The 25,226-nt window shown below is 36.9% G+C and overlaps 1 protein-coding gene and 1 long non-coding RNA gene across 44 annotated transcripts in view; one reads left to right on the top strand and one right to left on the bottom strand.

Moving 5' to 3' along the window:
- PTPRD (protein tyrosine phosphatase receptor type D) overlaps positions 1-25,226 on the bottom strand; it is a 1,502,332-nt gene that overhangs the window by 267,034 nt on the left and 1,210,072 nt on the right. The window lies entirely within an intron of this gene.
- Positions 272-14,214, top strand: LOC118499671. Its single transcript, XR_004902182.1, has 3 exons — positions 272-3,756; positions 11,259-11,263; positions 14,204-14,214. It is a non-coding gene; the product is annotated as an uncharacterized LOC118499671 (long non-coding RNA).

The following is a 25,226-nucleotide window of genomic DNA, read 5'->3' as shown; positions in this document are numbered from 1 at the left end:
CTATGAAACATTTTCTCCACCTGCAAAACTGGTGTAAACAGTAAGACTGAAAAACTGAATAAATTCTTTGGATTATTGTTGTTTTTTCAATTTCTACATCATAAATTCATAAAATACAAAATACACACAACACAAAAAACTTTGAATTATTTATATTTTTTTCAGCTTTTGAACTGTATAACAAAAGCTGTAACATTTAAATTTAATTTGTAATTAGTGTTTGAATCAAGTATATGCTCTTAAAGTTAACATACTAAATGTGGTCTTTTGAGAATAAACTGCAATAATGCATAATGTATTTCAATATTGCTAAATGAAAAAGAGACTTGAGATGTGTGAAAAAGAAACAGTACTACCTAATTTGCATTTCCTGAATATTCATGTTCAATTATTACTCCAAATTAATAGGCCCATTTTAAAACTCCATGCAAATTTCAGCTTGTACTGCACTGTTTGCCCCCAGTTGGGGAACACTGGACCATTATGACTTGAACTAATGTTATCCTATTGATGGTGTTCTTCCTATTGACTGGTGGTGTTTTTGTTTTGTTTTGTTTTGTTTTTTACAATAACAAGAAATGCATCGCATTACAAATTTTAAAGTGTATCTCAATTTAAAAGTGGGACTATTTTAATTTTATTCTTAAGACTCATCCTTTCAAAAATGCACTTCATTTTTCAAATGATAAAAAACAAGTTAATCCATAAACTGGCAAAGTAAAGATGGAATGATACTAGTGGGCAAGTTCTTATACATGGGGTCTTAACAAGGACCTTGAAATGTTGTCTTCTGTGTTACATCAAATTGATTTCCAACATGAAATAAGTAAATGGATGCAAAGGGGAGCAGAAGCATGTCCCAAGGTCTTTCTGTAGGTGTTGGATACAATACAGATTTAGAATAAGTTGTTGACTGATGTTTTAACACAGTACATTCTTAAACTAAATGATCAAAAGCATGTACCATTGGTGATGAAAATAAAACCTTAGAAAATCATTTATTCATTAATTAGGTCAATCAGTCAGGAAATATGTATCCATCTCCTATTAAATGCCAAGTATTATATCAGGTTTAGGAATCTATAGATAAGAGAGAAGAAACCCACCTTCAAGGGATCTCAATCAAGGGAGGAAAAGAATTAGAGATATCCACAATGTTGATACAATGTAATACATGCAAGAGAAAGGTTAGTATGTGTCAGACCTCCAGCTCTGCATCCAGTCCCGGACACTCAGCAATGTGCCACAGAAGATACAGAGCAAGAGACAATGAACATGAAGGGAACTCCCTCTATACCCCTCAGAGGCATAATACCCCACAAGTTGTTGCAAGGGTAGTCAGGAAGCTAGGTGCCTTATGTAAATAATCTTGGCATTCTACCCTTTCAATTAGGCCAGTAGTTCTAAATATGAAACAGTTAGCATGCTTCCACACAGTGTTTTCAACCAGTCTATTTGTAGAAGTACAAAGACCCCTGGACAACACTGGCCTGCACCTTCCTCTCTGTTTACGACTGCTGGGACCCAACACCACATTGGCTGGAAGAGCCTGGGACAGTGCCTCTCCTCGCCAGCTAGGTATAGATTTGGAACAGCAGATGAGCTGGGAGATGGGGGAGGCAGGGAAGTGATTCTTAAATTCAAAATATTAGATGATAATACAGCAAATTAAGAATTGTTAATTAAGCTACATATGACATAGGTGGCTTTCAGCTGTTAATGTTTATTGTTCTTTGCTTATGACTCTTGCCATCCGATATAAATTTACTATGAAGTTTACCAGGAATGAGAATACCAGAGACCATCCTTTTATGAAATGATAAGCTCCTTGAACTTCCTTGAGAGATAATACACACATATTTATATGTAAATATACAAGAGGAATTGGCATGTTTTACCTGGAATAAAAACAAAATAGTTCTCTCTTCAACATCTCTTTACAATATTCCCATGTGTTCAGACACTATAGGACAACCTTAAATAGAAAAGACTATCAATCTGAACAAACTAATTTGCATTAATATTTTTTCAGAGTCAGCCCCATGTCCAAACTAAGAAATATATGTAGTGTATATGTGAATATAGATGGATGTATGCCTACTTATCCATATCTGTAGCAGAGCTTTAATCACATCTCTGTCTCTATGCATCTATGTGCATTTATTTAACATATTTCTCTTTAGTCAAACCCACCACTGAATTATTTATATTATTCATTTTTTTAAGATTGCTGCCATTGAAAGATAGATTCCACTAACACTTCAACAATATACAGCACCTGAGTCTGTCTCAGTAATTTTTTTAAAATTTAAAAAGCATATTTAGTTATAAATAGCATTATACTACCTGCAAGCTGATTTATAATCTACAGAAAGGGCATGACAACCCTTGCCAGAAACTAACCCGATTGCATTGACTTTGGAGCTTTCACCATTTGTAAATTGTTTAATTGTCTCAGTAAAATCATTCATTACTCCTTGCAAACACTAGCAGGGAAACTACACAGACAATTATTAGATTAAGTTAAATTTAGGTTGCTTTGATTGTAACTGCCACAAAAATAATCAAAGAAAACAATCTACCTTTCTCAGATATTATATTTGACTTATTAGATTGCAGTTTAAACTCCTGGAAAGGGTGAAAAGGGTGGTGACGGCCCTATAGACAGTTCTCTCCAGTCATTTATTTCAAGACTATTTACTTTATATCACCAGAGCTTCCTCCTCTTAACATGTTTGCTTTCTCATTAATTTTTCCATGACCTGAATAAAAAGAGAGAAGAACCTTAGCACTCCAAACCACATTTTCTAAATCAAATACTTCATATACTTGTTGCTGAGATACTATCAAATACAGTCACCAAAGTCTGACAACAAATCAGGTGATTAATCTCATGTACAATGTAAATCCAATGATGGTTGTCACTTGCAAGAGAAACTGATATAAAAAAGTACATGTCCGAATGCTTCTACACACTGACATAATTGATCAATGAATATAAGCTGATTAGAAATACTCTGGGTATTCTGGAGGAAGAGGAAGATTATACATAGTTTCCCAATGCAAACATTTCACAGATTAGTTGTACTGAGATCATATTGAAACCCCTGAATGGAAAGTCTAACAGATTGGAAGGGGGACCACTGTGCGTGTGAAGGGTGCTTTTACTGTTCTCTCACTGTGTAGAATGGTAACACGTGCTGTGGATTTAGGAGTTTTAGCACTAGAAGGTATCATCCATCAATGTGCATTGAAGTCTCTACTGCTGTCCTAAAACAAACCTAAAAATATCCACAATTTAATCTTTCACTGAGCTTGTGTTCTCTTCCACCTTCAGCTTTCAGAATATTCATTTCCTAAATTAAAAAATAATATCCATTCATTGACAATGTACCATGCATCAAGTCTACCATAAAGAAAGTAACTCAAAAACCAATAAGATGTAGTCTCTAAACTCAAGACTCTTCCAAGAAAGTGAAGGAGGCTCGAGTAAAGAGAGGTTAGAAATAATAACGGAGGAAAGTATGGATGCCATGGTGGAGCACAGGAGGGGTGATTAGATGTTGGAAATAGTCAGGGAAATGATGTCAGCTGGATATTTTTCAGAAGAATGGCAGATTTTCAATCAAGAAACATTAATTGACTGAATGAGGGGATGAAAGGTAGGGTGGAGAAGAAAGAGCATTGTGCTAAGACAGAGAAATGGGAAGGAACAGCATGCCATTACAGAATGAGGAGGATTTCTGTCTAAGAAGAGTCTGGGATGAGGCTGGTGAGGGACCCCTGGGGAGTTTGGGGAGTTTGGATTTTTATCCTATAGGCACTGGGTGATGATAACAAAGTTAGTAAAACATGAACAGATGCCAGGAACAAAAACCACATAAGATCTCTGGCAAAAGTTCCAAAAGCCATAATGAGTCCCTTAGCTAAGCCAGCCAAAGGTAGGATGAAAAAAGGAGATTAAATTGAAGGCACATTTGAGGTAAAACTAACAGAAGCTATTGCATACTTAGTTCTTTGGAATAAGGGACAAAAGGGAAATCAAGTAAGACTATAAGTTTTTAGGCTCATGAAAGTGGGTGCGTGGAGGTTACATTAACTGTGATGGGAAATACAGCAAATCACAGTGACAATGAGTTCAGTTCTTAACATGTTTACTTTGAGACTATGGCAGTATGTATTTAGGAGCCAATATCCAGTGAGCTATTGGAAATATTGGCGGCAGCTTAGGGAAAAAAATAATGATCCAGGTTTTGGTCCCTGAAGTCATGGAAACAAGTGATATCATACAGAAAATATGGGCAGAAACCATAGAATGAGCCCCACGGGCTAGACAGGACCAGCTGAGGAGGAGGAGACATGGCTAGCTAAGCAATTTATTCAGTATCAATGTCAATTGGTTTCTGAATTCCTAAGTTATTTTAAAACCAAAACAAAGAAAAAAGCAAACAAAATATAACCAGAGACATTGAAATTAAGAACAATCTAACAATAGCCAGAGGGGAGGGGGGAGGGGACAGTGGGGAGAAGGGTTTTCAGGAACTACTATAAAGGACACCTGGACAAAACCAAGGGAAAGGGTGTAAGCAAGGGAGGGAGGTGGGTTTGGAGCAGGTGGGGAGAAAATACAGACAACTGTAATTGAACAATAAAATAATTTAAATTAAAAATAAATAAATAAATAAAAATAAAAACAAAACAAAACCATTATCTTTCACACCTATTATTTGATTCACTGTAAGTCACCTCTGGCCTGTCCAAAACATGCAATAGCCCATACTCCTCACATCAGGTCCCACAACTCCAGTCTTCTTCCATCAACCAGTTCAGTACGAAAGCTTTTTACCAATGTAGCACGCCTTAGGGGACCTTAAAACACTGAAATTGGAACAATGCAGAGTAAGTCAATTCTGAAGTTTATTAAACTTGACAACTTACTATTTATGTAAGCTGAAAGTGCTAAGCATAATTGGACTTAACTATTGGCTTAGGTTTAATGCGTTGGGATTTTAACTTCACTGTCTTGGTTTTGCCTGCTCTATGAGCTCGCTTGACTGAACTAGGGGAAACAACAGAGAGCCACTTTCAACATCACCAACAACTACTGAGATGATCTAAAATCAGTGGGTCTAAGAATGTGGGTTCTTTCATTTCTCAAAAGGGAAGAGCTTCACTGATGATCACTGGGAGGCACGAGGTTCGATTAAAAAACCTGGGTTCCAATTCCACATGTTAGTTACCGTGAGACTTTGGGCAACTTATCAAACCTCAGTCTCCTCAAAAGTGGGAACAATGTGAGTCGTCTGAGATTACTGTGAGGATGGACACAGGATGTACCTCAGGCAATCAATGCATGTTGGCGGCTTGTAGCCCCTGTGTTCTTACTTTTTGCTTCAACAGACACATACCAGTCAGAGGCCTTTATGCTCATTTCCATGAACTTTAGCAACACAACACATTCTACTTAATAGCTGTTAACCATTCCAACTGTTGTGACAGTTGCCTCTTTAATCCAATTGGGGACACATAATTAAGAAGCATTAAAGAGAGCTGCAGCATGGGTGAGTCCCCTCTTGAGGAAAATGGGTGGTGCAACTACACTGTACCATCCTCAAGAATCTAAAAGTATCCTCTCCACTTCCATTTTATGCTTCTGTAAGTCTGAGAACAATGAATGGGTCATTACATGGCCAAAATCTCTATGGAGAAATGTCTTCAGGAATTCCTTTTTGGGATGTAGCACTGGGAAGGAGAAAAGGGGTTCTGAAAGGGAGAAAAGAAAGGATGGGGGAAGTGGTGTGAATAGGAGTTTTACACATGAATACAGGGGGAAAAAAAACACCTCATGCTAGGCAAACGCAGGTGCCTGCAATTGGAGAATGCTAATAGCAGCAGGGATCTGAGAGAGATCACTTCGGTATAGCCCTCTCATTTAACAGAGAAAGAAAATAATTTGCTTTAGAATAGTGTCTTCCATGGGTCTCTACCTAACAAGTGATGAGATGTGAAGTAGATGTAAAGGTATATGCCCCATATCTGACGGCATCAAGAATCCAGGTTATAACATATATAAAACAAATGAAATGAATTTTCAATTTACTTCCAGGGAGTAAAAAACTAATTCTAGGAGGAGGGAAACCAACCCCAGCCAGATGCCATTTAGTGCACCAAGCATTACTGTGTGGTGCTTGATATTCTGAAGGCCACCCAGCCCTCTCCCTTTCCTCCCAAACAACTGCTTCTCCTCATCCCACAACATCCCACTAAATATCATTTCTATTTTATTTCCATCTAAAAGACCATTTTAATATCCATATGATATCATTATCTCTTTTACCTCTTTAGTTGTCACAATACACATTTCAGGAGCTTTTACTCAAAATATTCACAAAGCATGTTACTTAGACTATGATTGAATCCAGGTTAATAAAACCTTGTTTTCCAGGAAAGCTCCTTCACAGGTCAGCCAATCCCTCAGACTTGATTTGGGAGAGACAGAGAGAGGATAGTAGCTCTGGTGAAGATACTCTTACCTGAGTGCTTAGTGTCAATTGAAGCCTAGTGGGGGCTGAAGTAGAGTGACTCATGAAAATGGTGATAAAGTGAGTGGAGTGGAAAGCGGAGTGGTTCCTGGTTATGACGCCAGTTACAATGGAGGATGATTAATCAGCGGAGTATGTCTGTTGCCAAAGGAGGGCTCTTTAAATAATACGGACAAATACTCATTTTATTATAGTGAGATGCAAATCTAAGATCTATAATTTACAGGATGTTACTAAAAATAACTTTGAGAGTTTCATGCTAGGGTTGACTTTATGAGAAATAGCTATTATTTTTTTTTTACTGCACATTCAAGCACAAAGCATGACTTGATGTACTGTTAACACGGAGAGTTCCTGCCACACCTGGGAAGCACACACCTGTAGCTGCAGAGTGTCAGCCCTCACACTGCATGGTAACCACGTGCCCCAGGGGAATGGTGTGGTAATGTAACTCCACAGAGAGCTCAGAATAGGATGCAGGATTGCTGGTGTTCTTCAAGATTTCCGGACTCTCATACAGAATGCATCTACACAAGTACAAAGTAAGTGAAGAGCTTACCATTAGCCTATTTTCCTGGACAACACAAATAGTTGAACTAAATAATCCCAGCCTTAAAGTGAAATCTGGAGGCTCTAATTATCCAGTTCAGATCTCATAAATATATATATGAAAAACTGCATAGTATAAAATTTCAGCAAAATATTTTGCTTATGCTAAAAGAAGACGAGCATAAGGCATGTCCAATAAGGAATTGGGGTAGGAGGAGTGTGATGGATTTCCAAACCCTGTAATGCCTCTTAGAAAAGCATCACTGCACTGGATTTTAGGGCTGTCCAGTCCCCTAGAAAGGTGCACTCTCCTCCTTAAACCACGCATATTCTCAGAGTGACTAGAATCACTCAGGGTCCCTGACTGCACCTCTGCCGTATCTTCCTTGGGCTTACCTACCCTGGCAGCAGGGCACTTGGTATCTCAATTAGCTGTCCACATTTACCAAATTAGCCAGAATACAGGAAAATCTCCACTGAGTTTAGTGAATGGCCAGTGATCCCCATTAGAATAGTGATGGCAAAGGAATGATATAAATCAAATTTTTAAAAATACATCTAAGACTAAAAAAGGGAAAGAGAAATATTCTCATGATTATCTGGATTCTGGAGGCATTGATATGTGTTTTTCATCAGGGGTCTTCCTGAGTTGGGCCATGTGTTCCACATGGGAAGGTAAGTGGTCCAAAGGGAAAGAGCCAGCACAAGTCAACACTGCTGACTCGTTTTATGTATCACTGAGACTCCGACGAGACTTCCGAATGAAGGAACCAGACGAGGAACAGGACTCCCAGTGTTTTTCATGTGGCCTAAAGTCAGAGGACCAAGGATATCTGCAGGCAAAGCCCAAGGTAACCTTAAAAACATCATCAAAACTCCATAATGACTTATCTCATCTCAAAAGGTGAATGAGAATTTTATAGTCATCACCTTAGTAAATCCAATTGGATTTTAATATTAAAACAATGCTTTCACCCCTAAATCTCTGAGTAAAGTTGATGTTCCAGAGAGGTAAGCCATGTTAATTTTACAACTGCACATCGGCTTGGCTGAGGTCAGGGCGTGGGCATGTGAATACAGCAGCACTGGACTTCGTGGTCTGCGGGTCACTTTAAGAAAAGGTCAGCAGCAGAGTGCCAGAGAGGACGTGGGCACTGATCTGGGTTTCTTTAAGGTCAGGCTTTCCTTCATACTTTGTGGTTAGGGCATTCCATCTCACCTTTATTTATGTATCAGTAATCTGTGGATCATATGGCCCATCTGGTAAAATTATCATGGGAATAAGGAGAGCTAATATGTAACAAGTATCAAAATGCCTGGTGAAAGGTGGCTTTTCAGTGCACATGTGGATGCCAGTGCAACTCTGTGAGGGTCCCTGGTCATCCAGACACAGAGCCTGCAGCTCATGAACAATGGAGCCTCCCTCAAAAACTCGGCATGTAAAAAGCAAAGTTAAATAAAAACCTCAGCTCAACAAATAGTCCAATACTGATCATAACTATTTAACTCTATTTTATTTTACTGAGAAACATTTAAGGTTGTGGGCACTAAATTAACCCATAATGGGTCAATGGTTGGTTTCTCAATAACTCATAGAAATAGAAGGGGACCTTGAAAAATTATTGTTTTTCTAATAATCACTTGACATTTTCCCTCTTTTGAAACATACCTATCCCTTCTTTATACAAATAATGTAGGAAAACATTTCAGGATATTTCCCAAATCAAAAATGCACCTACAAATGTAGAATAAGACAAACAGCTTCATATTAAGCTCTGATTATGAGCTGAGCTCCCAAGGCTCACTGTAACTCAGGCTCCTTATTAGTAAAATTAGAGAAAAAAATTCCCTACCTAACCCTCAGGACTTGTATTGAGATTAAATGGGCTAATATGTAGAATAAAGTGGCTTATAAGTATAAGAACAATATGCATGTTAAGCATTTTGGCACAGTAGCACTGTTTTTGTAAGCCTCTTATTACTTATTATTAGTTGTGTGGATATAGAACTTTTTAAACCTCAATTCCCCATCTATTAAGTGGAGATAATACTTCATAGGATTGCTATGAAAAGCAAAAGAAATATTTTTGTAAAGCACTTAATATAGTTTTCAGTATACAGTAAGCATTAAAAAAATGGGGGCAATTATCAATTTCAGTCTGCAGAAGAAAAAAAACTTAAGGATTGAAAGATTTAGGGTTTTCATTAACATAATTTTGTCATTGAAATTATTATTATTATTATTATTATTATTATCCTCACCTAAGAATAGAGAGGAAAGGGAAGGGAGAAATATCAATGTGAGAGAAAAACATGGATCAACTGCCTTCCATACATGCCCCAACTGGGACCTGAACCTGCAACCTTAGTATGTGCCCTGACCAGACATTGTATCTTGCAACTTTTGGTGCATGGGATGATGTTCCAAGCACCCGAGCTACCCGGCAAGGGCCATTTTGACATTGAGCATGGATTCATGGACGGGATCTAGACACCAAGTCCAGTGTCCTGTCCATAACCCTTGGTCTCCTACAGATGTCTGAACTCAAGCTGAAGATGAGGGCTGATGGTTCTTTCCCCTTTTCACTTTTGTTAGACAAAATTAAGATTTAATTGTTCTATATGTGCAGTAAAATAGCACTGTGTGTTATACAAAAAGTGGATATGTATGTTGAGTATCACAGAATAGAACTGAAAATGTTTACACATAAATATTCAGTTTAATAGCATGGTGGCAAGTCACCGCTCTGGCACACCACTGTGGCTTTATTCACTATTATGGACATTAGTCCATTTAGTCTAGTTCTACTGTGTTATTCTATTTAGTTTTTAAAAGAGCCTTAATTTCCTGACATTTTTTATTTTCCATATAACAATTTCATTAAAGTCTATATTCATTAGGAAGTGAAAAAGTAAAAAAACAAGTTCTAGAAAAATAACTCTACAAGTCACTTGCTGACATTCTGGAAGAAAATTTTTGTAAGATGAGGTAATTACATTAAAATTCCCACATTAACATCCATGATGGTTTTATATTTTAAAGTTGAAATATGACTCTTTCAATCTAACTTCATGATTTACTCTTCATTAGACACTCCATTCAAATGTCTGATGAAAAAGTACATGAAAGATCACACTTTTATAAGTAAAATCAATCTAATTCCTTAGCTATTTTTCAACAAAAATGCTTTTCTTTATAATAATATGACCTCTATAGAGCGAGGAGGAAAAGCAGGTTGTTCAGCTGAAAGACAAAAAGCCCAAAGCTAAATTAACTTGACTCTGTCCAAGCTGTTGAAAATATATTTTTTTAATCATCACACATATTGGCAGAATTGCCACTTTTTTATAAAGAAACCACTAGAAGGTGAAGATATATAGGATACTAGAACATAGAACAGGGTAAGGGTGGAAAAAATAGAGTAGAAACAGCATTATGTTGTAACTTTCAAAAGACTAGTTTTAACACTGTTAACTAGTTCATTTGTTATCTAAATATCTTATAAAACATATTTCCATTATGTAATTCACCCGGTAAAATATTTATATGGCATGTTCTATTGTTTTAGTTTTGTATGTTTTACCACATGAATTCAAAGAACACTGAAAAATATGCATTTAAAAAAATGCCAAGGTTAGTCCTGACTGGTGTGACTTAGGTGGTTGGCATCATCCCACAAAGAGAAAGGTCACTGGTTCCATTCCCAGTCAGGGTACATGTCTAAGTTGCAAACTGGGTCCTTGGTCAGGGTGTGTATAAGAGGCAACTGATAAATAAATGGTCTTCTCTCATATGGATATTTCTCTTTTTCTCCCTCCTTTACCCTCCCTTTAATAAACACACACACACATGCATACATACATACATATTTTAAAGTGCCAAGGTTAAGTGTATAAATTTGGGTCTATGAGCAAAGGATACATTTGGTAGCAGTTCTAAGGATAGGTAAGGTGCCTGATAAGACTGTGAATTTTGAAAATATATCACAATTGGAAAATGAAAACTCTACTTAATTAAGGTGTTGGTAGCAAAATGGAAAGACACAGAAAAATAAAAAGGCCATTGTGTAAGTGGTGATGTGGAAAAACATAGGTCAGAAAAGGCAAGGCACAGAACTAAGTCACAGGAAATCCACAGGTTTGAGACCTGGACAAGAGTGGAAGGAGGCACAGTGTGGGTGGGGCTGATGACTGACGTGAGAATACAGTGTCGTCTAGGAGGGAAGCTTACTGAGATAGGAAGACGATGAAAGCCCCTTCTGGGCACAATGAGGCTGATAGAATCACCCAGATATACAAGCTGAGCTATTCCCAGCCTTTCTCTAGAAGGAAACAAGATGCAATATTGTTCAACTTTCCTGCTTGCTGCAGATCCCAAACACATAAAAGGGAGGTTGTTTCCCCTGTAAACTCTCTCACCATGACAATAAAGTACAGGTTCACACATTCAGGCCATCAGGACAGGAGTTTCACCTTTGAAGGAAAACAAGATAAGTTCTGTGCCCACAAGAAAACCTCTAATCAGCTTTGGGCAGGTTACCGCAGACAATGGCTAACCCAGGCAAGCCTGCCTCAGCAGGAAGCATGAAAGTCTATAAAAATCAGTGCGGCCAGTTGCTCCTGTTTGAGAAAACCACCAAAATCAGGTTCGTGCACCTTAGTTCTTTCAACAGATTTTGATCTGGGATAACGTGGAAATCACTGGGAGGTATGGAGTAAGCCTGTGCCAAGTGCATGTCTGTCCCAAAGGTCATGGATGGTTCCAAATTAATAAATACTAAGAAGTGTGTTTCTGTTAGAAAATCAATGCCTGACACACTTACGCTGAGAGTCAGTTGGCATGGTTTCCTGAAGGCCTTATCTTCACCGCGTTAGTACCTGAGGTGCTCCTGGGTGGGGCAAGAGGCCCCATTCATTCAAGGCAACCTGACAAGTAACAGTGGTCCTTGCTCTCAAATCGAGTGTGTACTTTCCCATCTTTGCTTTTACACCGTCTGAACAGGATTCTGCAGCCTTGATACTATTCAAACCACGGCATTTAAGCTCTGTACCAACTGACTTACACGTTTTTGAAGGGTTAGGATTTGCTGTTCCGTTAACTTCTAGTTTCTTAACTATCTGTGCGTGTTCCTATGACCATTACCCAGAGCTGTTTTTGCAGGAGTGACTGACAGAAAGGGACAACAGCTCTCTATATAGAGTAGGCATCGGGGCTTTAAAATAAAAGCATTTAATGATTCTTTGTCTTCCATCCTCAATGTCTCTGTTGCAACAGGGTTTATTACAGAAGTCAATTTAATTGTATGTCTGTGTCTTATCTCTTTCTCAGCTACGAGTATCTACATAATGCCTATAAATTAGCTTCTGAAAATTACTGTAAAAAGACACCAAGCACCAAGAAAAGGCAAGTTCTGGTTAAAAAGTTATATCAGGCAATGAGTTGAAGTGAATCTTCAGTACATGTAAAAAAATTCATTAAAATAACTTTTCAAGAATTTATTAATGACTTAAGTAATTCATACTATTATGAAGTAGCATTTTCGAAAGATTGCAGCTCAGACTACTTTCATGACATTAATCTTTGAATAGGAGTTTTCATTTTATCAATCTCTATGTATAATCAACCATACTGATACTAGGTTAAACAAAACTAAATGTATTAGGCAACAATCGCACCACAATCCTACCACATGCATTCAAAAGGTATCGAGTGAGAGTGTTTGCAATGCGCTCAGTACTAGGATTATATGAAATAGTCATTAACAATGGAATAAACTGTAGTGCAGACAATGAGCCTCAGTGATGAATGTGTATGTCCTGACATGGAAAACACAGACAGGATATCGTTCTATGAGTGCAAAATCAAACTGCATAACAATCCATATAATAAAATCCCACTGGTTAAAGCAAAACAGCCCAAAACTATAACTGCATATGGATGTGTTCCACAGCTACTAAACTACAGTATACTGAAAAAGACCCAGAAAGATTTACAGCAAACTGCCACCTCTGAGGAACAAGGTGGCAAAGAGCCTCTTTCACTGTTTTAGTTCTATATAGTTTGAAATACTTCCAAAGAAAATGTGTTTATGTATCAATTATGTATGCTTCAAAATTTAAAGGAATAAATTAAAAATAAAAATGTGAAGAAATTCACATTACTTTCTATAAAAGACTATTTGCATCGTTTAACAATGCTCTCCAGTGTGATTACTAAAAATTACAACAAATGTCTAAATCATGAAATATATGATTAACAGTAGCACTGTTAAGACTTACTATAGAGTATTAGATATTAAAATTTACAGTATGAAAAGGAGTATTAATCTAACATCAATAGCTAAAATTTCAAATGTTTATATTTATCACTAGAACCCTAAAATTTCTTCAATGAATAAAGGGCATATATATTACTTACATCTTGTGTGTGTGAGGGAGTGTTTTAGTTTATTACATCTAACATATAATAGGTATTCATATACACAGCTTTTGAAAAGAGTGAATAACAAAAGCAAAAATTATATACACATTAAGACAAAGTTGCAAGGCAAATGGTTTAAAGGAACAATTTGCATTCTTTTCATCTCAGCAGCCTCATCTATTTCTGGAAGAAGAGAGGAGAGAAGAAAGAGCGAAGTTTGGGTCCTATCCCTGACACTGATTCTGAGCATGAGACACTACAATATACTGATCGCCTTTGTGTTAGGGAGCAGAACACTTCAATCATCCTGAGATATACTATAGTTGGGAAATTGTTCCTCTAGTGATTTTTTTCCTTTACAAATAAATCCAAATGGAAACAAAGGCATATTAATATATAGCAGCATCACAGAATCTCTGACATCATCATATGGTATTTTTTACCCAAAGCTTGAAACCTTTGCTTCTCCAGCAACCCCAGAAAATTGCCCTGGTCATTTTCAGGAAGCTGAGATCATTCCAGAGTTCTTCCTGGGATCAATCCAAAAATCTGCCACTCTCTGATCCTCAGCGGGCTGTCTGAACTGACACAAAATAAGTCTAATCCCTCTTCTACACGGCAGTCCACAGAGGCACCCACCAGCTTCATAACTGGTTTAGTTATTTTTCTTAAACCTCCGAGGGACCAGAAGAATTACATTTCCACATTGTCAGCCCAACTGTCTTCTCTGCAAGAACTTTCTTAAATGAATAGTCTTGTCTTGTCAGAAACAGATCCTATCCAAGGAATAATATAGTTATTTCCATGTAATTTTTAAAACACAGTAACATTGAAGTCCTTCAGAGTTTGGTGAATTTGAAAGGCAATTCACCAGAATATGAGTGTCTCTTGTTTAGTTTTTTGATACTACATTATTACCTGTACTATTCTTCCCTTTAGACATAAAGACTACAGGATTAATTCATTATCAGTAAATGCAGTTTAAGTTGTGTTTCCAGAAGTACTAATGGCATCACACTGACTACTTACAAATGTGTCCTAGACTTCTTTATGGCATCCACTACTAATCTGTGTGGTGTCTTTTCAGACTGAACGCAGGCAGGAAGTCTCTCTCTATGAACAACTAGACTTGGTCATAAGATGATCAAACCTCTGAACTTCTTAGTTTCATATTACAACTGCATGAACTGGTTGCTCTATTTGACCTCAGCGGGGTCGAAGTGCTGGGCAACGTACATGTTTTTGCTGCTCTGTGAAGTGACCGTGAAAGTGCCATGGGTATTGATTTAGGTTATCAATACATTTTAATACATTGGTGGATTCATGAATATGGCATTCATTAGTAAGGAGGATCATTCTATTTAAGAAGATAATCACTTAAACATTTTAGGAGTAAGTCAATTCCATTTCTCATTTTTTAGACTTCTACAAGGTAGAATTCTACAACTTTCTCACATCCTTGCAAAGACAACTGCTGCAAAAGAGTTTTTGCAAGAAAAAAGAGGGCATCATATCTCCTTCTATCACCATTTATTGCCCCCTTGATCTGCTCCTACTACTCCCACCCCCCTTTTCCTCTGGTAATCAGATACTGTCATTTGTGTCTGAGTTTCTTTGTTTTTGTTTTGCTTAATCCCTTCACCCAGCACCCTACCTTCTCCCCTCTGGTAGCTGTCAGTCTGTTCTCTGTATCTATGAGTCCATTTCTATTTTGTTTTTTAGTTTATTTTGTTCACTAGATTCTGCATATCAGTGCAATCATCTGGTATTTGTCAAATAGTGAACACATATCACAATGTACAGAATTATAGAATTACACCCATGAAATTCATATGCTTTTATTAACCAATGTCACCCCATTAAATTCAACAAAAAGTTTTTAAAAAGATGGGGGCCAGGGCTCTGGAATCTTTGGATTATGAGCTGTGGGCTGTCACCACATGCATCAAATCACTTATTGGGACAATACTTCCTCTGCCTGTCTGTGACAAGTGCAAGATGGAGCTAACAATATTCAGTTCTGATTAGTCCTCATATTTCCCAAATACTCCACACAGAGCAGGCAACACCCGTGCCCTCTAAAAAAAAAGACCTCTTACTTTCCCACTGTCTGAACTAAACAAGTTCAGGCCACTTTAGAGGAAAGGAACATCTATTCTTGGAGTTTCTTTGCTCCTTCTTTTGTTTGGCCTGCTAATTCTTTCTCAATTTGGGAGAAGAGAAAGATTTTTTCTTTAGCTGCCTCTTTCACTGCCACTCAGCTTTGATAATGTTCTGGGGGCTTTACGAAGAATGCCATTTTAGACATTTTAGACCACTCTAACTCAGCTTAGCCATGGAAGCTGAGCACAGCTGAAGAAAGCACTCAATTAGTAACTCCAGCTTCAAAGGCTATATTATTCTCTCCTCAATACACATGTGTAACTCCCATTAGCATTAATGGGAGCTGTGGGAGCTCACAGCTCAGAGAATATACCTCCAAGTCTGTTTGCTTGATGAGCACGCAATTAAACCTTATGGCCCGAATTTTTCTAGGAGGGCAGAGTAAGTACCCCGAGTACTCATGCAAAATCAAGTGAGCTCACTTTGGGAAAGCAAGCTATCACCTCTATTTAAACATGAAGAAAGCTACCCAAATTAGGCCTATTTTCATTTCATTTATCCTCCTAGGTATAGAAAATGGCCTTTCATGGTGTTTTGGGAGAAGTGTCACTCTTCTGTTTTAAGAGTTTAGTTATATGTTTTTATAAGCTTTAGTCTACATCACCCAAAAAATTGTTCTCAAGGGTAACAATGTCTAATTAGACAACCTTAGGTGAATTTCCAACACACAAAATCCAAGGCATCTTTTCCTGTCTCCTATGTGATAACTGTATTATAACCTCAAGTTAGGAAAAAAATGCATTGGCATTTTAAAAATTGATTTGAGAGGAAAATGTTCTCCAAAATAATAAATTGGTTCTTATTTAAAATGAATAATTTTCATTCCTTTACCTCATTCTAGAGATTTTCCAATAGTTCTCAACATGGAATCAATACATTGGAAAGCCTCAGTGAATTGTCAGTATATGCTAGTGAGTCAGTGCCACGGTCATACTTCTAGGGAGAAAATAATCTCCACTGATTCTGTACTATTTAAAACAATTAATTTTCTGCTGTTCGCACAATTTCACCAAACTTTAAAGAAAAGGTTATGAAGCATAATCTTGATATTTTATAAGAAAGATTTAATCAAGCAGATTCAAAGGTAATGATCTAATATTGACACATCCTAGAATTCTTTCTACCATCAAACGTCACATTCAGATTTTCTAATTATGTGAGAAATTAAGCTTATCTTAGGTATTGGACCATAAGTACAAATTGATTGAATTGTAATGAGCCAATGAACTTGTCAAAAGGACAACAACATTCTCACCAAGCTTATAGTAATGCTGAGATGTCAGGAGACTTTTCACATCTTAACCTGGCAGATGAGCTAGGTAAAAATTCTGCTTCTAAAATTTTTATCAAACATGCCCTCTTCTTAACATCAGGTTTATACTTAATATTTAACACCTTGCCTTAAACATTTGCTAGTAACTATCTCTTCCTGGAATTTTAAACCTGACTGTTAAATATTGGAGCATCTCCAAACTGAACACAGCGGGCCTTACTTCAGATTTTATGAAAGACTGAACAAAGAAGCATAAACATAGATGAGAACATACTAACCTGTGCTCTAGGGGCAACAGAATTATTAATGATGGCAAATGTGGGAAGGAATTCACCATTTCTTAGCATAAAAGATTGTGGGTTGTTTCTATCATACCCAGAATCTGATTTATAAAATTGATAACTACTCTAATAGAGATACCCTAATTTCACAGTATATGTTATACAAAGAGCCACTTTCATGTTGAGAGATAAAGACTGTTGATGTTATTACAGAGGGTCCAAACAGTTTCATTCTTAAGATTTTTGTCTCTGAATTACTCTGGCTAAACACACTAATAATTCAGTGTGCTATTAACCTTGCTGGCGTGATTACATCCTCTGTGTTCCTGAGACGACTACCTTCACCAGAAAACCTGAAATGCATCCAGAACTTCCACTGGTACACAACCACTTCCTTGTTTACATGTTAAATAGTTGGTTATGTTCTAACTGGAGATTATCAAGGTATAAAACCACATTTATTCAAATACACACATGAACACTACCATACTCTGCTTTCTAAAAACTTTTTGTCCAAAATATTATTTAAAAAGCTTTTTATCCCCAATAATTCCTCTTTATAAAAGAAATACATATATTTCCATCTGAGAATTCAGGAAATTTATGTGGGTCATAAGATGTAGAGTGAACTGATGGCTACTAATGACAATCACCTGAACCATTAGTGGAAGGAAGGCAGACATAGAGGAAGAGAAAGAAAAGAAGGAAGAGGTCTGCCCAATGTCTCTGATAAAGTCTTGTGCGTGGAGCACCCATCTCTGATCTGAGAGAAAGCTGAAATTTCTGTATTTCTCAGTAGAAGGAACTGCAATATCATGTTGGATAAATGTCTAATTACTGCTTATGAAGTGGGTATGCAAAACCGGGTATATGGGGTCATTAATGTCTATTCCTGATTCCCAGGCTACATGTCCCTGGACAGGTCACTTAAGCAATACCAACTAGGAAAATGTACTCACATATTATTTCAACAGATATTTTAATGACTGCTCCAGGGCACACCTGTTAAGTCAAACACACTCCTTCCCCTCATGGAATAAGCACTATTTAAAAAAAACTATTTTGTATTTTTATTCTTATCCCTTTAACTATAAAAATCTAAATCATTTAAATCAGAACAATAGAGTCCCTGAAGCACTGAAATAACAAAACTCTCAGTGAATAAACTTTTACAAAATAGGCATTTCTATATGTGTATCTAAATGTATGCATAAAAAGATGAATTAAATTTTTCTTCTTGGTGTTCAGGCTCTTCTGCAAAAGTTGTCATTAAAAAGCTCATCTGATGGGGCAATTTCAGTATGGAACATACTCAATAGGAAACAACTAATTAGAGAATTAAAGATGTATCTTCTCTGAGTCTTCCTGCTTTTTTTTAAATACTAACTTTGAAACTGGTAGGCTCTCCCACTTAAAGCCCTTGATTTCACATTGCCATTTCTTTTTACACCCAATTAAATTGTCAGTGTAATGAAGAACTGTCCAACTGAGTAGAACTGTGAGGATCTTCTCACTGCTGCTTTCTGAAATCTTAATTTGCAGATGCTTTTGCCTAAAATAAGAATTTTAAGCCACATCCTCAACAATAAGATCTGTAAAGTTTCCACCAACAACTGCTCAAGACAGTCAATGAAAGAAAAGTTGTTTCATGAAATGGTCTGTGTGGGCTACAGTGAAGGGGATATTTTCCTATAATAACATGATATCTGGGCTCTGAAAAGATTACCATGTCCCTGATTATTTGATAAAGATTTTTTAAAAAGACCACATATATGCAGGACTTGGTACTGGCCAATTAGCTTAGCAATTCTAGTAACTCAATACTTAACAAACAAAACTGCCTCTGGACTGTTCATTTTCATAAAAATATGTTGTATAAAAAGACCTGAGTGGTGACCAATGATTCTCTGAACAATTCCTAATGAAGGAGAATTATGTTCTTGTCAGAGTATCAGACTGTTGTCAGAAAGGGATCTCAGTAATCTCCATCAACGAGAGAAAATTATAGGGTAACAAACTCTGTTAGTGAGTAGAGAACAGGATTTGGAGTCAGAACATCTGGTAACTATGCTATTTAGATCAAGCCATTTCTGAACGTTGGCCCCATGAACTCACAGCTCCTCCACAACACACACAGACCCTCCTTTTAGTGTTTAGTCAAGTATCCCCCGTCTTCCTTTTCATGGGTGAGGATCTCTCTGTGTCTCACAGAGGGAATGCTTACATACTAAAATCCACACATCTGCAAAGCTGGTTTGCATGCTTGGTTACTCCCCCACCCCCAAGCTTGTAGAGTGAGAAGAAGCTACTAGGCTCAGTAATGGCTTGCACACTGAGAAGAGAAATCCGGTCTTTTAAACAGTCACGTTACAGACAAACCCTTTATGGAAACAGCCCCGACCACCCTGTCCCCTTCCTTGCCTCTTCTTTGATACAGAAGAGAATATGTCATTCACAGAGAATCAGCTCAGACATTGATTTGGGGAATTTTTGTAAATAGTGACACCAAAATTTAGAGCTAGATTATATTAAAATAAACTGAATGTACTGCTAGGCCCATCTAGGGCTTTGGAATGTAAGTGAGGGCCCTAGCACTGAAGCTTTCTGAGCAGCAGGGTAAGTCTGTCTCTACCTCTGCTCCACACCAAGACTACTTTCCCTTCGCTGTCTCCATATAGATTTTTCTGCCACTGGAATTCATACTATAATGGTTTGGTGAGAATCTTTGACTCACTAAGGATGTGCCCCTGGAGAACACGAGAAGAGTGGCCCCTGAGCTTAGTCAACATTGTTTGCATGAAATTCACTGGATTGACTTAACACGCCAGGCCGACATTCTCATCATTAGGGTGTAAAGTATTTCTAATTTTAATAATACCTGTTTGTTTTTAAGTTATCAGAGCTGTATTTTAAACATATTGATAGGGAATTCAGACAAAATTAGCCCAAAATCCAGTTGGGGAAGCATTTGATGTCCTCTTTGGCTTTTGAAATGGGTACATGGTAAATTATTTCAAAGAATTACTTAAGTCAGAGTGACTTGTTCCCTCCAGGAGATGATGTATCTCTTTGTAAACTGAGATGAGGGAATCCCATTTGCTGTGGAGCCAGAGTGCTATCTTTATTTGAACATCTTTGCAACAAAGATTAATGGACCCCCAGTGAATCAGCCATTGCACTTGAGCTCAGTTTACAACAGGCTTGGCAATACCTGGAAATTCAATTCTACCAGAAGATGTCATGATATTCACAAAGTCTGAATGTAAATTAAAGGCTCTGTAGGGTAGAGGAAGCTAACCCAAGTTGTTAGACCTCAGGAACTAACAGATCTAAGAATGTTCCTGGTTTGTAGTACATGCTAATAATTTTTCTGTAAGGGTAAAAATATCTAAACTCTCATTTTTAATAACTAAATACTTTATTAGAAAAATCAGCTTTGCCTAATGAAGTCTTCTGAAGGAGATGTCTTAAGGTATTTTATTAGTATACTTTAAAACATTTCCTATATAGGTATGCTCTGTCATCACCTGGAGCAAAAAGGAGTTGTGAAAAGAGAGAATACAGTAACAAAAACTCCTTTTACTATTAGCTGGGAGAGAAACAAATAGAAATATGACTTTTAAGGTAATTACTTAAGTTTTTTTTCAACTGCATCATGTCTTCTCAAAGCCCAAGCAAAGTGAATCTAAAATCTTCCTATGAACAAAATGTAATTTCCTTTCAGGACATTTATAGTCATCAGGGGAAAAAAAGTGAGTTTAATTTTTCTGTCAGTTGAAGCTTCATGTGTCAAACTAACTTTATATTTCAAAAAACCTTACTGTCACATTGGTGGGATCAGGAAGACACTAGTTCTCACGCAAGTACTAGCTTAGCAAGGTGTAAGCTGAATATTGTGAACGCACTTCTAAAAATAGACTTCATTATCCCCATATATTAGATTTACAGCTGTCTTGTCAATTTAACCAAAATTATGGTTTCCTGTCAAACAGAGATTGTAGCTTCCTTGAATACAGGGGGCGGTGATGTCTTTTCTATTTTTTTATTCCCAGCACTTAGTACAATCCCTGGCATAAAGAAAAGCATGTTACCAAATAAATAAATTTGTGAGTAAATATACATTGTTTCTCTTGTACTGTGTGCTTATGCTAGATGTGGAAACCATAACCACTGTTAATTCTTATTTTTTAAAACAAAATCTTAAATCAAGTACTTCTGCAAGAAAAAAAATATTTGTTCAACTTGTCATTTGTTCTCTCTGTCAACAAGTATTTACTGAAAAGTTATAACATGACAGGGACTGCACTGCATGCTCACTCTTGAGCAAAACTAAGCTCTGCTCTGATGAAACTTCCAGCTTAAGTGAGGCTATGACTATGTTTAGGCTAACAGTAAAGTACACATCATTTTTTCCTAAGTACACTCCCTAATCACTTATGACAGGATGACATTCAAATTCCAAATATTTTGCAGAGCCCACAGGGGCCAAATGCTGCCTCACACATCTAGAAAACAAAATTATTTAGTGGATAAGGCAGACTGACTTAACAGCTGTAAAAGAATGTTTTCCTAGCCTTAGAAGGATGGTTCAGCCTATACGAGAAAATTCTGCTTGACAAATGCAGTAGTGCCCTTTAATCAAAATAATGTAAAATTACCTATTGATAATTATAGTAACAACACCAGCAGTAATGATATGGATGATGATAATGATAATCATCACCACAACTTATGTTTACCGAGTGGCTGGCACTTCACTAAAGCTTTATGTAGATCATCTACTGCAATCATCTTCTCAATTTAAGGCAGCGGGTCATCTGATAGCTCCCCTTGACAGGTGAAGAAGCTGAAGCTTAGATTAAGAAATGTACACAAAGCCACAAATCAAATAGCGTGGTCAGGATGTGAGCCTAGATCTGTCTGGTTGCAGAACCTGAACTTATAACCACACCTTCCATCACCGCCTACACCAAAGGTGGTAGCGTAAATAATATAAAAGACAGATATAAAAACAAACAAGCAAAAATCATTTCCTATTATCTTTTTAAATGTGGAACTGATATATGAGATTGTCCTGCTTCTTCTAAAATATATAACTAATGATGCTGCATTTTCACAGCCATTAAATACACAACTCAAGTTTTATTTATTCTGTGACCTATCATAGTCCAGACAAAATAGACCAGAAGTCATATTTTAAGTGTGACCCTCACCTAAGCATCGGCTAACTGGTCCTAAAGTCCAAGCATTCTGAAAACAATGCAAATGTGTGTTAAAATAACATTAAGCACAGATGTAAGAAAGAAAAAAAAAGAAATTCTTAATATTACATTATTAGAGAACCTTGCCACAACAAAGGATCTAAAACCATGTCAAGTAACTTGTTAATAAATGTATATTCAGACTTTCATATCAACTTACTTTCATGTGAAAAACTGATTTTGAGTCCTTTGGACTAAGCAATGTTTTGTAAGCCACAGAAAACTTTCCCAGGATTTTTGACCCTCCCTCCTATCACCATAGCCATGGATTCATTTGATAAACACTTACTGAATTACTGTGAGCCAGGCACTGTGCGGGATCTGGGGATTTAGCAGTGGAAAGGAGGGCCAAACCAAATAGCTCAGCTTCAAAAGGATGATGAAGGGAGAAGGAAAAAAACTGACATTTTTCAGCATCTTTTGTGTTTGAGTCACTCTGCCATATGCTTTACACATGTACATCATCAATTTCCAAAAACAATCCTAAAAGGCAGGTAGGGTTATCCTCTCCTTTAAAGATGAGGAACTTCACGTCCAGACTGAAGTAATTTGCCTAATCCCATACAGGACAGAAGCACTGGATTTATGATATGAATCCATGTCCTTCTTGGTACAAAGAATATTATTCTTCCATTGTGTTTCCCTCTGTCTCACTATCTCCATTTGTATTCCTCCAATCTGCCTGCGCTTTCTGGTTCTCAATCAGATTTCCATCCTACAATGACCGCTGAAACAATGGTCACTGTCATCCATCACATGTAAAGTGAGACTGAGTCCGGGCCCTTACTGCATGGCTTGTGTCTACATAGCCACATCTCTGTATCTCTCTTTATATGTATACATTTGTTTCACAAATATTTGTTGGGTGCCAGAAAATACTAGGAATATTTCTAGGTCAGAGATAAAAAATGTAATAGTGCTTACACACCGAGGGGGGAGGGACACAAAACAGTTTCAAGAAGTAGAGTATATGGGAAGTGCTATAAAGTACATTAAACAGATCACACACATATACTATATACACTGCAGGTAAAAAAAAAATAACACACACACAAGAAAGCCCATAGTACAGCCCTGGCTGGTGTGGCTCAGTGATTGAGTGCTGGCTAGTGAATCAAAGGGTCTCTGGTTTGATTCCCAGTCAGGGCACATGCCTGGGTTGCAGGCCAGGCGCCCAGTGGGGGATGCATGAGAGGCAACCTACACATTAATGTTTCTCTCCCTCTCTTTCTCTCTCCTTTCCCCTCTCCAAAAAATAAATAAATAAAATCTTAAAACAAAACATAGTACATAAGCAAATATACCCCCCAAAAGATATTGGTTTAACCACACAATGTATAAATATTGATAATAACCAACTTTATTAAACACAGTCTTTACTTTTCTACTATGTTTAATTTTCTCATTTTCTGATAAAAGAAAGATCTATAGTTACCCTTGGAATTAAACAAATACACAAAATGATGTGTGCATACCAACATAGAAGGGTAGAAAATATCTGAAAACTATTAACATTGGCTTGCTAGCCACACTCATGATATACAATTTCATTCTTTTAAACAGCTCTTCTGGTGTTACCCTCGGAGAAATGGAGCTCTCCTCTGGGAAATCCCACACTGAGATCAAATTCATCACCTAAACACACATACATCAGACATATGAAAAATAAATTAACAGTTGTACAACTGTGTCCAAAATATGTTAGTTAGAAAAAATCTACTATGTTAAAAAGTAAAATAATATAAATTTAACAGATGGAGGGTGGGAGGTGAGGATGGCTGGGGTGGGGGGAAGTGGTAGGGGGGAAATGGAGACAACTGTACTTGAATAAGAATAAAAAATGTGGAAAAAAAAGAATGAGGTTTAAATATATAAAATAAACTTTATAGATATAAAAAGAAGGGCATGAAAAGTCTTGAGTTGTAAATTAAGATACAAGCTTATCTACATAAATCACAGATAAAATAATCTTTAAATCTTGCTATCTTTAACAAAATAGATTAGGAATACCAGAATATATATCATCATATTTGTGTTTAATGTAGCATTAATTCACAAGTCATTGTTTTTTAATAAGATAAAATAAGTTACTTGATCTTCTAAGGAGAAATGTAATTTGGATTTTGATAATTAAACCCTAGATGAGGCATTTGGTATATCTAGGGCCTAAATCCCAATAAATTATGCATGCACAACTTTTAAAAGCATATTTTTATTAGTAGCTTAAAATAAAACTAATTTTGAAAGCCAGGAAATTGACTTTCTAAGAATTGTTCAAATTTTATCAACTTGAAAGCCAACCTAATATTCAGTTTTTAAAATATAAACATTAATTACACTAAATGACTGTGAATGGTTCGCTATATTATTTTTACTTCTGTAAACCTCTTTGCAAATCTCAATCCATGTAGAGATGGTCTATGTTAACTGAGCCACATGATCCCTGCTTGTGTGGTTTAATCTCTTTAGCCAATAAAACATATCATTTTCATTTTCTTCCACTACTGCTCTTTTAACTTCTCTATTCTGAGCTACCATGGTCTACACTCACTTGTAATGGTTCATTTCATGTCTACCAACACCAACCTTCTTGCTGTCTGCCAACGAGGTGCCAGGATATTTGATCAAACATTACTCTGGAGGTTGCTATGAGGATGTTTAAAGGTGGGATTAACATTTCAATCAGTAGACCGGATAAAGAAGATTACTCTCCCTAATCTGAGTGGGCCTTGTCTA

Source organism: Phyllostomus discolor, chromosome 3, assembly GCF_004126475.2.
Source record: "Phyllostomus discolor isolate MPI-MPIP mPhyDis1 chromosome 3, mPhyDis1.pri.v3, whole genome shotgun sequence".
Classification (NCBI taxonomy): Eukaryota; Metazoa; Chordata; class Mammalia; order Chiroptera; family Phyllostomidae; genus Phyllostomus; species Phyllostomus discolor.
The sequence above is the reverse complement of the archived record's forward strand: the minus strand, read 5'-3'. Positions and strand labels throughout refer to the sequence as shown.